Source organism: Amblyomma mixtum, chromosome 2 (assembly GCF_055824585.1).
Source record: "Amblyomma mixtum isolate Tamu chromosome 2, ASM5582458v1, whole genome shotgun sequence".
NCBI lineage: Eukaryota > Metazoa > Arthropoda > Arachnida > Ixodida > Ixodidae > Amblyomma > Amblyomma mixtum.
Window position 1 is genome coordinate 294,363,076 of NC_143013.1, and position 15,554 is coordinate 294,378,629.

The window sequence follows — 15,554 nt, forward strand, 5'->3', positions numbered from 1 at the left end:
TCTGAACCGCGCCGTAAGGGAAGGAAGGAAGGCGGTTGGTTTGGTTTATTGGGGTTTAACGACCCAAAGCGACTCAGGCTATGAGGGACGCCGTAGTGAAGGGCTCCGGAAATTTCGACCCCCTGGGGTTCTTTAACGTGCACTGACATTGCACAGTACACGGGCCCCTAGAATTTCACCTCCATCGAAATTCAGCCGCCGCGACCGGGATCGAACTTGAGTCTTTCGGGCCAGCAGCTTGCTTTTTTTTGTGTGTGTGTGCGCTTCGTTAGGTTTCCATAACAAGGGTCCGATAGACAGAACAAGAACGACCTCACATCGTGGAAAAAGTAGCCTATTTTCATTAGGCGCTACTTCTCAAGATGCATCCTCAGGGCCACGAAGCCAACGGTATTACACGAACTTCAAGCAAAGCTCTTGTATTCTTAAAACCTTTTTCGGAGCTATCTGTTCTTTCATTGATTATGATTTTTTTAAGGCGCAAGGTCCTCTGTGGACAAAGAGTGCCATGGCGCAAGGTATTTTTCTCCTACTCAAGGCGGGGTCAAAGACACATTTCCCAAGCATTTCACTCCAGATAAGCTGAGCACCAGGCAGGGGAAGGCTTGTACCCACTGTATCACCGGTGAGTACCCGGCGGCACTGGGGATCGAACACCGCACCTCACGCATGCGAGGCGGATGCTCAAAAGACTAGGCCATCGATGCAGTGTTTTTTCGTTCTTTGTTTTCTTGTTCTCTTTCTGTTTTGTTGTATCGTGGAACGACATCTTGGTGACATAGAACCTGGGATCGTCTCTCGTTCTGTACACTATCATTACTGCTTTGCGGCTTTACTGCAGTCAGCGTTACTGCTTTCTGTATGCACCGTTACGGTTTTATGGTTGTACCGGTGTGAATCTATTACTTATCATTACGGTTTTACGGCTGTACCGTTACTGAGGCACGAGAGTACCGGTTATAGTTTATGGCTGTACCGTACAGCTTTAGGTCAAGGCCGTTACCATCTTAGCTCTGTATTACTACGGTTCGGAGCCACGCAGTGAGTTATGAGACTTCTTTTCGTGCCTTCGATTAGACCACGTATCTAAGTGAACATAACGACACTAGAAAGGTTTTACAGTGCTTCATGGATATACACTGTGCAGCCTGATAGATTAGCCTCTGTATTGTAGAGTTTCATCGGTGCTTTTTTTTTTTTAAGACACACCAGAAGTATTTGCGGTGCCGACAGTTAAGGGTCTTTTGTTGGGTCCCTTAGAACAGCTTCAAGACTTTCATAATGAGGTGCTCGTATCACCGGCTCTTTACTGCCCTCATGCAGTGACGTAGTTGGCTGGTGCAGTGTTTATAGATGACATCAGGTCATGTTCAGCAGAACAAAAGAAACATAAAGCCTAAGCCTAGCGGCATCGTCGTGCAATATGCATTTACACCGTGCTTACAATGTGATGAATATATTTCTCAGAGAATATAGTTTAGTTTATTCTATTTGTACCTCTTTTATGCTTCGTCAGGTTTGCTTTCTAATGGCCATAAAGACAGAATAAGGACCACCTAACACTGTGAAGACTTTCATTAGGCATTTTTTCTCGAGATGTCGCCTGTGGGCCGTGACGTCAACGGCAATACACGAACGTCAATAAATGCTTCTATTCTTAGCGCCCTTCTCAGGAAGCAACACGTGGAGGCAATAACGTAAAACGGGTGGGCTCGCCCGCAGAGATAAAGGAGCGACCAGCGGTTCTGCCGTGACTCCCAGACCACGGCATGCAGTGCGCTGCGTGAATTCAGGCAGCGGCTGGGTTGGGGCAAGCGCGTGAAATCCGGGGAAACCCTTCCGTGTATGGATGTGCTGATGCGAGATAAGAAACCGCGAACAGCTTGTAAAGCGTCACTGGGAATTACCAAGTCCGCCCGACTACACTCAATTTCTTTGCATTTTTAGGGCCCGCAGAATACGTATAAACATCGCTGCGGCAAAGCGTCAGTGAGTCGCACCACGGTGTGGCTGCAAGAAAGGAAAGTGTTGTGTGGGGCTCTGGACGCGGACAAACACGCGCCGATATAGGTTTCTGAATCCCTTGCCAAGAGTTTGCGCGAGAGTATGATAAAAGATTAAATCAGTTATTTGAGATGTTGAAGCAGTGGGGACATCAGGATAACGAAAAGGACATTCGATAAAACTAACTCTGTAGAACTAAAACTTTGAAAGTGTTCATGCAGCAGTAGGGAAATAAAAAAGGACAACACGTGTTCTACAATGTTTTCTTCCTTTCTGTTGTCTATTCTTCTTCCAGGGTCTAAAAAGAACCAACTAAGCTGACAAGGCGCCCCTTGTGGATGGAACAGTCTCGCTTTAGAACTGTTGCGCATTAGTGTGCCATCATATCGCCACGTCCGTTCTTTGAAACACGACCAGTTGCTTAAGCGTTACTGAGATAGAGAACGAAATCAGTAGCGGGTGTCGTGTTCCCATCAGATCAGAAATAAGGACTGCATCACAGCGACCGTTGGTCCAGGAAGCGACGATATTTCTTTCTAGCCTGAAATCTACAGCATCGCAGGAATGAAGATACTACATGTTGAGTTCCTTCTAGGGAGATTTTAGAACAGTGCAGCGTTACCTCGTCTCGAAAAGGGGTTCTTATGCACCGAAAATTTTCATTCGACAAATGAGCGCACGTTCCTGTACCAATACCCCGCAGCAGGTGAACACGAAGAGCTTTACTGACTGTAGGAGCATATCCAGCTGACGTCACCTACTGGAAATGAATGGCTTTAGTCACTCCTCCTTTACAAAACCTGTGGTCTTCGAGGAAGGGCTGGACACGACACAGCACATTATGTTCTGTTACCTTCGACTGTTTTGTATTGTGCGGGAATACATGCGCTACAGAGTACGCCCGTTCTGCCTGGGCAACAACGCCTCCACCGATGTTCTCCTAAGCTGCTACTCTCCTCGCATTCGAGATCTAATCCATATACGCTACGCTCATTCACAGTTAGCTGTTCTTGCCGTTCACCAGTTGTTCTCTCTCTCTCTCTCTCTCTCTCTCTCTCTCCCATGCGGAAAGAAGCTGAAAAGTACTCAGCCCCTCAAAAAGCCACGACGCCAGACAGCCTGTACCGCCCGCCTACATTTCACGCCAGCCTGCCCCGTCACTCTCTCGCGATGAGGAACTGTCAGCCGCGCGGCGCGAGCTTCCGTTGTCTGCACCACGTGCCGCGGTTCCTCTTTCGGCTCGGGAGCAAGAGCCGCCGCGCAGCTGCTGCTGCTCGCCGGCAGCGCTCCCGCCAGCTGTCCCTGTGACAGCAGCCGTCACAGCACGCACTCGCCGCGACCACTGGACAGTCAGTCCGTGGCGCGACTACGCGAGCGCCCTCTGACAAAGGTGCGGATCTCGCGCCGATCTTATCAAAGCACGACGCAGCCGCCTCCTCACCATCCTCCATCTACCAGGCCCGTAGTAAGCCAGAACTCCCTCCCTCTCCAGCGCCTGCCTCCAACGCCAGTGTCGTAAGGCGGGCGTCGACGTCGTAGCTGCCGCGGCAGTCGAAGCCCGGCCGAGAATTACGGAGGCGCGCTCCCCCGGCGAGCCCGACGACGACTACGTCTTCTCTTTCGTCTGGCGCCTCCTTTTTGCGGGCCGTCGGCGTCGGTGGCGGCAGCAACTGAGCGATTAGATCGCTGCCATGAACACCCACCCCCTCTTTGCGCGCCGCCGCGTGCCGCTGCAACGAAAGAGGGCGTTCGCCGGTAGTTTGTACAGTTTGTTCAGTTTCCATTTCCTTCTCTCTTTCATCCCTCTCGTTTTCCATCTCTTTCTCCCTCTCCTTTTCTATCTCATTCTCTCTCTCTTTGTCTCTGCATGTCCAAACACACTGCATCACGCAATCTTGCGTGGTGAGTGCCCCTTCTTGACCAACTGCGGACGCTCCAGAGACCTGGTCCGAACACGACCTGGTCCTTTGGCCGAGGCTGGCGTCTTGTGGTGGCCCCATGGTCCGAGCAGTAGAGACCGCTAGACAAGCTTTCCACGATAGATGTACACTAGACCTTCCGCGACCCTATCATCCAGGAGGAGATCTGGAGCCAAGTAAAGAAGCAGCAGCAGTCCGCGAGCACGTGTTCCAGAAAGACGAGGAGCCTCGCGCCGGCGGTGCATACGTGCCCAGTCTCACGCTCTTGGCGAAGCATGGCCGCTGCGGTCCTGCGCCAGGCTCGGGTCACATGCTGACACGACCGGCATGTGAACAGCTGCCGGTTGCAAGTAGTGGAAATGCACATAAAAAGTCGTCAGGCCACGTGGTTTCGTTTTAATCCGTGTAGCGGTGCATTCATGGTACCCCTGAAGCTCTAAATATCTGTAGGGTGGGAAAAACTTTCGTCGTAATTTTTTTTTTTTTTTTGGGGGGGGGGGGGGGGTGCATGTTCAACTACGCAGCTAAAAAACAGACCAACGCAGTGTGCAAAAGCCATAGTAGTGAAAACGCGACGACACACGACGCTAATAAAAGGTTTCACTTTTCCGAAATGCCATTAAAAAACCTCTTATAGTATTTAAGCAACAACATCTTTTTTGAAAACATGTATACTTTTAAAAGTGCGCCTGTTAATTACGAAATATTAGTTTTTATAGTGTTCACTACTTGGCCAATAGGAGAGCGAGTCGTCTCTTATTTTGGGCAAACTTTGCACTTAAATGCTTTTCTGCTCGTTTGTTGCAATCATTAGACAATATATTGAATATTAGGACGTTTGTAGTTATCAAACGGCTTAATTTTTCTATTATTTTTTGGCCAAAAGTTGCAGTTCCGCAACAAGTAGCTCACCGCCCCATGATGCTTTGAGCGCCCATGGTGGCTGAAGTGGTCTCGAGGGGTCGCCATGCAAACTCCCATAGACGGGCTGCCAGCTTTCCGTCTAGGTAATAGTAAGAAACTCTATGAGGCAGGTCTGCTTACGTAATTGAGGGCGCACGCAGACTCCGGTCGATGATCGACTTCCCTTCTCTGAAAGAGCGACGCTGAGATTGGAACCGTGCATTGTCGTGATTTCGCCACAATCTGCTTATACGAGAGTTTCAATGCAAGAGTTTAGACGGGTGCTCTCTCAAAGCGCGAAATGAAATCGTTTTATTCAGCGCTCGCTTTGTATATGGCTGTTATTTTGAAACATGTCTGTTTTTATCGGATATGTTCGGAGTGTCGTTTTCTTGTTCTATAGCTAGTCTGCTGGAGTGAAACTGGCGGCAGACGTTATAGTCGATCGATGATGAAGGGCTACGCTCTCTACGATCGCCGGTCGCTTTCATTTGATTGCACTGAAACCTCATTATTCATTGACTAATAATATATTCATGTAATTCTGTCTACGTTTTGTTCCTCCTACTTAATCGGCCCGTTCAGAATGACATGAGCAATCAATGGAATTGGACAAAAATATATAACTTTTAAATGGGGGTCTTTGAGGAAAGTACATGGGGCAGTAATTGTCTCACTTCTCAGTGGACGCCTCAACCGCGCCGTAAATGAAGAGAGGAAGTTGAAATCTAAAAAAAATGAACAGAGAAATAGGTGCCGTAGAGGTGAACTCTGGAATAACTTTGACTACTTAGAGATCTTTGACGTCCACTGACATTGCAGAGCACACGGGCGCCTTTAGCGTTTCGCCTTCATCGAAACGCGGCCGCCACGGTCGGGTTCGAACCCGGGTACTCCGGCTAAGTAGCCGCGCGCGCTAACCACTAAGCTCCTACGTAGGATTGTAGGGCATAGTAACCGCTATCAATGCCATTTTTAATCAATAACCGTGCGAGGAAAGGAAAGGCGCAGTAAATAGCTAACTCAAGGTGGACTCCCGAAGCGTAGCGTAAGGGGAGAGGGGAATGAGAATTTGGATGGAGTGGAAAACGGACGTATTAAAGCGTTCTATCGGCTAATTTCCATCACCTGGGACTTTTTAACGGGCATTTAAATCGTACAACACGCCGGGGCTTTTTCATTTTGCCTCCGCCGACAAGCGGACGCCGCAGCCACAATATGATTCCATGACCTCGCCTGGAAGATTATATTTATACATGTAACGCACCGAGCTATTCTGCGCGCCTGCTCACTACTGCTGTTTGGGTCTGTCATGTGCCATGTCCATCGTAGGATTGTATAACCCCAATGTTGATGATAAACTGAACAAAAAAATGTATTACAAATTCGGTGGATCATGCTGCAAATTTGTGGTATGCTAAAAATCGAGGTGTTATACGGATAAGATGACCCTAAAAAGCTTAGTATAACAAGCTATAGCATCGTCCCAAGGGAACTCTATTAATAACGTTACATGTACTACACCGTGATTCCCATGGTGCATTAACTGCCATACTAGTGGGTTCAGGGGAACACGTTTCTAGATTTCTCCCTGTTATTTTTAGCCCGAAACTTAACGCAATATCGCATATCGCTCACCGTGATTCCCATGGTGAATTAACTGCCATACTGGTGGCTTCAGGAGAACACACTTCTAGATTTGCCCCGAGTATTTTTAGCACGAAACTATATAGAATATCGCATATGTCCGCTCAATCAATCATCTGCCACCACTTGACGCCTTTGAAGAAGCATGAACTCACATTCGACTGGCTCGTCGTCCCCGACCGCTGCTCAGTCCGTGCGCTCTGATCCACGTCCAGTCCTCACTCCGCAATGCACAACTCGTCCCTCCACCCTTCTTTTTATCAGACGCGAGCGGCCGAGTCGCGCACTGTGCTTTTTCCTTTTTTCTTGATCGAAAGAACAATGTGCGAGCAAGTACTTCTTACTTCTCGTTAGCCGTGCACGCGTGACGTCATAACCACGTTCATTCTGTGACGCAGGCATAACGCGCTAAGGACCAACCCGGGCCGAACAGAATCCGGCGCCATTGTAGACCTCGTGACCACTGACGTCACGTGAACGGACGCAGGCTATTTGACGAGACGGACACTGAAGGGCCGGCCTTTGTTCCTTTTTAATGATTTTTTAGAGGGAAAGGGAACTAAGGAATAAAATAGAGAGGCAGAGATGCATTTCGTTCAAGTGTACGGAACAAAGAGCGGCTCTCCCTGAATAAAGACAGAGCCAGACTAGATGAAGAAGGGAAGTACGAAACCGTCGAGTGTGGGGCAGGTCACTTCTGCTCGATTTACTTGAAATTCTTTGGCATCCTTGAGCAGCCAAGCGCAATCTTGAAAGAGTAAAGACAGGCGTAGTGCACTCGCGGCGAGCGACCTGTGCCATCGCTTGCAGCTCTACGCGTCGTTCCAGTACGAACGCTTTTACTTTTAATGGCGGAAGAAAGAGATGAAGTTCGGAGACCCTCGAGTTGTACGCCGTGAGTGTTTACGACAGTATAAACAAAAGAGTGGTAGAGAGTTAAACCTTTTTTCTCTCTTTCTTTCTTCAGTTCCCGCAGTCAAACGGAGTGCAGCTTCACTGATCTCCTTAGTTCACCCGAGTTCTCCTGAGGCGCAGCGGCAGAAGCCCCGGGGTCAACATTCATAAATCCCCGAAAGCAGCGCAGGAACGAGACACGTGCGGCTTTGTTCTAAACCCTCAGATCTCCTCCTATATGGGCAAAGATTAAGGCCGTCTAGCTGGGCTCATGCATCTGCATGAACGAAGAGGAGGAGGGTAAGATAATGGTGGGCACCGCTCTCGACTGCATGAAAGAAACGCGCGCCGTGATGCGAAATCGTCGAAAGGAGCGACAGCTTATTCTCTGCTGTTCAGGGGGGGGGGGGGGGGGGGGGGGGGGGGGGGGGGGGAATTCTGGTATATTATTATTTGTTCCTGTGTAAAAACGGTACTTACGTTTGCTTAGAGAACGCAAGCACGTCAGCTTTTTTTTTTTCATTTTGCTGTTCTATACAAGCAGCGTAGACGCAGAGACAACCAGCAACAGAGGTCTGTAATCACTGAGTTACGAAACTCCAAATCAAAATCTGCGCATGACCAACAGCTATATTCTGGAGGAGGCAGACGGCGGCGCCGCCTATGAACTGGGATGTTAAGTACTGGCGGGGTTCAGAAGTATATTAGTTCAATGACGCTATATGCAGCAAGTTTCCGCTCTGCCTCATAACCATGTTTGGGGAACGCTGAGAACTTCATCTAAATGAAGCGAAGTGCCTGAGTTTTTTCAACCAATCAGAATGACGGATTTCGATATGTGGGCCCTGTGGCGTTACGTTATGGTAACTGTCATGGTCAAGAGGCTTCGGCCCCACACACCATGTGCCCATTTCTTAGATATGCAGCGCTGACCAATATAGGGCGATAGCTTTCAATAACCATAAGATCTTTTGACACCGTGGCTGACAGTAATTTCTTAGTGCCTCTGAGAGCTGTGAAATAGGCGCATCTCATAGGTGTGGAACAGGGGTATTAGGAGTCGCAAGCGATTCGCGCAGCTTTCACTAGCGCCGTTCCTGCTGTCCGAGATTTGACCTTCGGTACGGAAATTTCGGTGTACCTAATCATTAAATGCTTTGGCAGGTCGGGTGTCTGCTACATATGCGCATGTGGAATTGCTTGTTGAGGGCGATTGTTGTGCGTGCGTGCGTGCGTGCGTGCGTGTGTGTGTGTGTGTGTGTGTGTGTGTGTGTGTGTGTGTGTGTGTGTGTGTGTGTGTGTGTGTGTGTGTGTGTGTGTGTGTGTGTGTGTGTGTGTGTGTGTGTGTGTGTGTGTGTGTGTGTGTGCGCGCGCGTGCGTGCGTGTGGGTCAGTTCTGAACAAATGTGCGTACAGAGACACTTTGGCCCGTAATGGTTATCCTGTGGGATGAAACCGCGAATATGCTGTCCGCTCCAAGGCTCTCTGCCAAGACAGCTGGCACAAAACTACCGGCCAGTGTGGCATGATGGACACACGCATATATGGAGAGAAGAAAAGAATACCTTTTTGAAAAGTTGAGGCTTTGTAAGAGACTCTATGTCCATGGATTCAAGCACGTAGGTTTTGTTTGTGTGTAGTTGCAGTGCTTGTCTTGTGCGCTTGGCTAAAGTTGAGAGGTCTGCTAATCCTGCGACTTCAGCGAGACACACCGCCCAAACGCATGCCCCACCAAGCATCAAAGCCTGCGAAGGAAGCCGAACGCTCTGTCCAGCAGAGATACGCGGCTGATGGCGGTGGCTTTTTAAGCCGTGAAAGCAGTCAAGGAGACTTATGCACTCTGCCCAGCTCCAATAACTTAGGTGAAAAAGACGGGGAGTTGTTCTACAGCCAAAATACCTAGTCAATACCGGAGGGCGGATACCATCATCTACGAGCCGTGCTAGAATGCGATATTCTTTTTCTGCAATGCATTTCATGTTTATATCTGCCCTCAGAGAAAATAATGAAAAGTTTGTTTTTATTTAAGAAGACAGGAAGGAAGTGGAGAGGGATCGGTACAGGCCTATTTCCCTGTCAGCCCCGGGCAGCTGCATATCTCAAGGCACATATCGATGGACACCTGAAACGCGCCGTAAGGGAAGGGATAAAGGAGGGACTGAGAGAATAAAGGAACGTATTTGATCCATGATTACGTTTTCTCAACAGTATACGGGTTACGTGGCTTCCGGTTAAGCAGCGCTTCCTGGCAGCGAATAGAATAATGGATAAGAGAATAATTTAGACTGTTCTTTAAAATACCCCTCTTTTGCTTCTTTTAAAATACTCCGTACGTCAAGATCTATGTGACGCGCCGCCATCTTGCTCCTGCATATAATATACACGCAAGTCAAAAGTCGTGTCAAAAGCGCAAGGAACACAATCCTCGTTTTCATTCGGGAGGTACCTAATGCCATGGGGTCAACTCGGCCAACGCTTCAGCCTCTTACCCACCCAATTAATCGCGATTTATTTTGCGCATTAAACACTTTTCTCACTCACCGGCCGCGGCGGTTGAATTTCTTTGGAGGAGAAATTCTAGAGGCCCGTGTGCTGTGCGATGTCAGTGCACGTTAAAGAACCCCAGGTGGTCTAAATTTCCGGAGCCCTCCACTACGGCGTCTCTCATAGCCTTATTCGCTTTGGGACGTTAAACCCCATAAACCAACCAACCAACTTTTCTCACTCACTCACTCGCTGATTCCCCCTCATTTTCCTTTTCCATATAAACGTTCTCATCGTCGTCTTCGCCGGTAGCCTCTCGAGCTGGGATATCATTGTCTCTCTTTTAAGCGATGTTTATTGCCTCAGGGCATAAAACGGTATGTAATTATGGATGACAAGATGGTTGTCACTAAATCGTCTTCATCATTGTTCACTAAAACGAAAACTGGTCTCGAGGAACTAAAAGACGCAGCAATTGTCTCAACCGCGCCGAGAGGGAAGAGATAAAGAAGGCAGTGAAAGAGGGAAGAGATCAATAACGTAAGGGAGGGAGGGGGGGGGGGGGGTCTCCGCATATTTTCAACTCCGTAGGGTTCTTTAACGGGCACTGACATTGCACAGCACACGGGTGCTTTTGCGTTTCGTCTCCATGGAAACGCGACCGGGATTCAACCCGCGTCCTTGGGCTCACCAGCAAAGAGCCCTAACCACTCAGCTACCACGATGAACCATGCCGCGAGGTAAGGAATGGCGTGCGACAGAGAAATAAGAGAGAGAAAGAGAGGGGGGGGGGGGTGAGAGAGAGAAAGAAGTGCGAGTGACTGCACGTAAGGTTGACCGCGATCGCGGTGAGGCCCAACTAATAAAGATATTTCAAATGTCATCTAGATATGGCCACAGTTGTCCGCAGGTACACCGACTTGCTCCCCAAAGCATCTAAGTTTTGAGAAAAAGCCATTCCCTTTCGTGCAGTAGTCATTGTCTTGCAGAGCGGTGGCTGTAAGAGCTCGTACAGTCCGCTTACGTTTTTTTAGCCTAAGTCGCGTTCTTGTAAGCAAAATACTTTTGCTGTCAGTGAGCGAGCTAGAGGGCGGTTTATTGCACTCTAGACGTGGCTCTGTGCACCATTGCATAGCTAAAAGGAATAATCGCCGCATGATTGCAGTGCCGCCATCTCCCGGACACCCCACCATTCACTAAAAAGAGAATACGATGAAACGATAAAAGACAATTTCTCGTAAAAAATAAGCTGCGCGTGCTTGTTTGTTTTTCTTTTTTTTAAGTTACCTTTTGTCGAAACCGTGCATTAGGCAAAAGAGAACGCCGCCAACCGCAAAAACAGGTAGCTGAACTAACAGGATCCCGACAGCCGTGGAGTACCAAACAGCGCGGCGCGGGGACACGGGCTTTTCACCGATGAATGAATAATTTTTAGCCGCATAGGACAAGTCATTAGTGGCGAAATGGGAAGAAGTCGGCGCGGAAGACACATCAGACATTCACCACCGCTACTACGTATACTCTTATTCCAGTTGTCGTGCACAGCATACACACTATCCCCTTTTCATGCGGGACATCACATGTAGGACAAACTGGCCGCTGCATTAATGGCCCTCAACGGGAGCACGCCAAAAAGCTACCAAACAACAACAAAAACGCAAATATTGGGCTGCTCTTACTTCCTGTTTTCGCATGGGCAGGGTGAAATTGGAGAAGATTCTGGGCAGGAGAGGGAACGAAAAGGCTCGGCTTCCGATAGAGGCTTATCATATCAAAAATTTGTCTTATCGTTGCATGAGGGATTCGTCTGTGCAAATTTATTCTGCTGAATTTGTTGTTTCTCTATTCGTTGTTAACCGCGGTTGTTGAATACCTCTGCCTCAACTGCCACTCTCTGCGCATGCTCGTCTTTGCCTTTATACAGGGTGTTTCACCTAAGACTACACAATTTTTAAAAATAGTCTTGTTGAGTTAGAACAGCACTTGTTTCGGCATGGCGCTTTCAGCAGTGTAGTACATCAGATTACAGCGAAGTGGTGTTGACTAGCAGGCTAGTCAACACTGAAAGGCGTATAGCCCATCATAAGTAATATTCATGTGAATTTTTATAATTTCGAAAACGCGGTTACATACGGCATTGTGGCCCAACAAATTTTTGCTATTTCAACTAGTTACGTGCACTGGAGAAGTTTCTTTGCCTGCAAGCTTCTCTAAAGCGCACGTATTTTGGCGCGATGTAGCCATAATTTGTTGGGCCACAACACCGAGGGTAACCACTTTTTCGGAATTCTAAAAACTCGAAAAGCCTATTTTTAAAAATTGTGTAAAGTTTTAGGTGAAACACCCTGTATATGCTATGCATGGTAACTTTGTTTATGGGGTTTAACGTCCCAAAGCGACTCAGGCTATGAGAGACGCCGTAGTGGAGGGCTCCGAATAGTTTCGACCACCTGTATTTCTTTCAAGTGCACTGACATCGCACAGTACATGGGTCCCTAGCATTTCGCCCGCATCGAAATGCGACCGCCGCGGCCGGGATCGAACTCGCGTCTTTTGGGCCAGCAGCCGTGCCACAGCCATCTAGAACTTGCCGAGCGCCACAACCACTGAGCAACCGCGGCGGCTTGCACAGTAATTTGAATCTAGTTTTCGCGCTGACTTCACATCATGCAGCACCTACTATAGCCCTGAACAGCATTAGTTGCAACAGAGCAGAAAGTTGAGCTAGATGGAATCTTTCAAGGTGAAGCCATTAGTATCAAGTGTTTGGTTTGGTTTATGGGGCTTTAACGTCCCAAAGCGACTCAGGCTATGAGAGACGCCGTAGCCTGAGTCGCTTTGGGAACCCAAGTGGGAAATTTTGTCTCTATTGAAACTGCCCACCTTATGTAAAAAAGGGGATATGCGACGAGCTTAAACAGAAGACCCGTACACAGATACCATTAGCAATACAGTGCTTTTTTTTTTAGGTTTCTTGCTCCAACCATCGCAGAAGCACCGTCCTTTTACCATATTGTCCTTTAAACATATTACACTTCTGGAAAAACTTTACATTTTTGTAGCGTTTTTAAAATGTGTTCACTATGACTATATTTTTTCCCACATTTTTATTTTTCATCATTTTTTTTTTCAGTCTTGTATTTCGCCTTCCTCTCGGTCCTTGAACCCCTCTTTCTAACGCAGAGAAGTGTGTGGATGGTTTTCACACCCCGGCCATTTTCATTAGACTTCTCAATCTCTCTCTTTCCGTATCTTCTGAACCACGTGATCGCATTTAACCAATACAGGCACGATAGCGCATAGAAAATGAAATCGCATGCCTTTTTTTCGGACAACAAATGCTAATTTAGGCAGCATTCTATGTGGCGCCGAGGCACATGCAGTCAATATCAGGTGTAACGTTCTGCAATAGCGTAAAATGTAAGCCTCATGACCAGCACGAAAGTGTCAAAAGGCCTCGCTAATCCAATACATGATCCCAGTTTGCACGTGTGTGCCCCTGTGGCGTAGCGTTTAACGCATCTTTACGCCCATCTTAAAAAATGCAAATTGAGTCATTTACGTCTTCAGTTCTGCGCGTTTTCTTCAGCGCATAGCTCACTGTACTGCGCACGACGACCAACGGCACCATGAACTCCTGAACTCCACAGATTTCGTCTTACTGGTGCAAAATTCACCTATCAGAAATACTATAATAAGGAAGTAAGCAAGAATTATTCGACGATACGGTACCTATCAGAAATACTATAATAAGGAACTGCAGAAGACAAACTAACCAAGCAAGAATTATTCGACGACACCACAAGAACAGAAAACTCATGATCACCAACACGTGTCGACGAATCGTAGCAGGCAGCTACGGCCGCCGTCTGGAAACGCGCCTTGAATCATTTATTCGCGCCACAAAACCCGCCGCTAGATCAAACCCACGAGCGTTTGTATCGACTCGAAAATGCTCAAACTTCCTTGAAAAGTCGCACACGCTCGCCTGCTCGGCAAACATGGTCCTTCCCCGGGGGGCGTCTCTTCTGCTGGTGCTCATGGCGTACACTACAATTTAAGTTGCACCCGTGTATAGCTCCAGGTCCGGCTGGTGCAATCAAGCACGCTGTGTCTCGAACTGCCAGAAGAAGCATGGAGAACCCTCTGGCGGGCCACGAGTGAAACACAGGGCAAGCATGAACCTCTCGTTGGCACGGCGACAAACTGCACTTTGACCCGGAACGTTCCTTCGGGCAGCAGATACATGCGTTTATGCGAAATCTGAGGAGTTCTGCAAGCGTGTTTGATCAGAGCGCGCTCACAGAAAGTTGTTTCCCGGGGCTATGTTCCGTGGCGCCCAATTCCTACCAGACGCTTTCGTTGTGGAAGAAAAATATTAATACAAAATTTGCAGATGCGCGGCGTGCTGCTGAAGTGAATTGCCATCGATTGCACTTAAGTGCACACAAGCGCGTGCATTGTATCGAGGCTGTGTTCTTCGTCTACACTTACTTCCTCTTCCTGTTTATCTAAACCCGACGGGGGCCATGCTTTGTGAAGATTTGTTTGGAAATGTATTATTTTGCTCGTTTGCTTTATTGAATTTTGCTTCCAGTGCAGGAGCTATCGAAAGACAATGCTTGCCTAGCTAGCGTCAGTCATGACGTCAGAAGTCGCAGGTGCCAATGGTACCAATGGTAGAAGGGTAAGAGAATGAGTTTGAGAAGTATTTCCAAAATACGGGACCCGAAATACGGGACATGTTCTCCTTGAAGTGTGCTCGACGGAAAACTGAGAACGTGACACAGTGCCGCGCATATATATCCTCCGCTCTTCCCATTCATCTTGCTGTAACGGGAGCTCCCATAAAATCCCATGTGTTCTGTTGAGGTGATCTTCTCCTTCTGTATCATTGTCTGTCATTTCTTGCGTGGCTATGTATAAGGTATAAGTTTATGGGGGAGGGGGGGGGGGTATTGACGTGACGTCACGGGCGCCATTTTGTCGTCCAGCGGGTAGCTTCAGCAGTGCAGGCCGTACCAGGAGGCCATAATCTCTTCAGACACGGCAGCGACCTTTCGCAGTGCTCCACAGGTCGCTCTGACGTCAGTGAAACATCCGCCACGTGTGACGCACTTTTTTTTAAGGCGAAAGCCTTAGTGGCTCATTCTCCCGTCCGTCCGTCCGTCCGTCCGTCCGGCGTTACATCCAGCGCCTGGGGTGACTCATCGACGAGCGCAGCTGCCAAAAGGTGACGTCATCTTCGTCGACAGGTGGAGATGTCGGCGCGGCGGCGTCGAGCGCTGCTCCGCCGTCAGTCGGTGTGAGGCAGCTAGTGGAGGAGGATGTCTCCCAAGTGGTGCAGCCGTAACAAACATAGGCAGTCACTGGCAGTCGAAGTAGCGCGACAAAGGCTTTCGCCTAGCGCACTTTAGGCTGCCAAAGTGCCCCCATAGGTTTTTTTTTTTTTTTTTGCATTACATTTCCTCGAAATGAGTTCCCCTTCCAGTCGGTACCGTGCCGCTCTCTCCCGCTTTCTGCTCTGAGACCCACATAAGCTACGCCCAGCGCTATCACGTGACAACATACGCCGGACACACCCTCGAAGGTGCCCACCGACTGGCAGTCTGAGAATCTGGCCAGCTGGTGAATGACGATGTAGATGATGATTTAATTTCGAAGCCACAGTGGCAGCACGACGAAAGAGCCCCGTGGTTAACGG

At 48.5% G+C, this 15,554-nt stretch overlaps 1 protein-coding gene across 2 annotated transcripts in view; it reads right to left on the minus strand.

The window, feature by feature from the left end:
* The window catches only part of LOC149364538 (uncharacterized), a 31,630-nt gene extending 24,935 nt beyond the window's left edge, over positions 1 to 6,695 (minus strand). Inside the window, exon 1 of one of the 2 annotated variants that reach the window (XM_089574485.1) lies at positions 6,629 to 6,695. The gene's annotated coding sequence lies outside the window, so the exon portion shown is untranslated. Of the gene's footprint in view, positions 1 to 4,967; positions 5,016 to 6,628 lie in introns of those variants that run through there. The other variant, XM_089574486.1, reaches the window with a different exon arrangement.
* Positions 6,696 to 15,554: the final 8,859 nt, after the last annotated feature.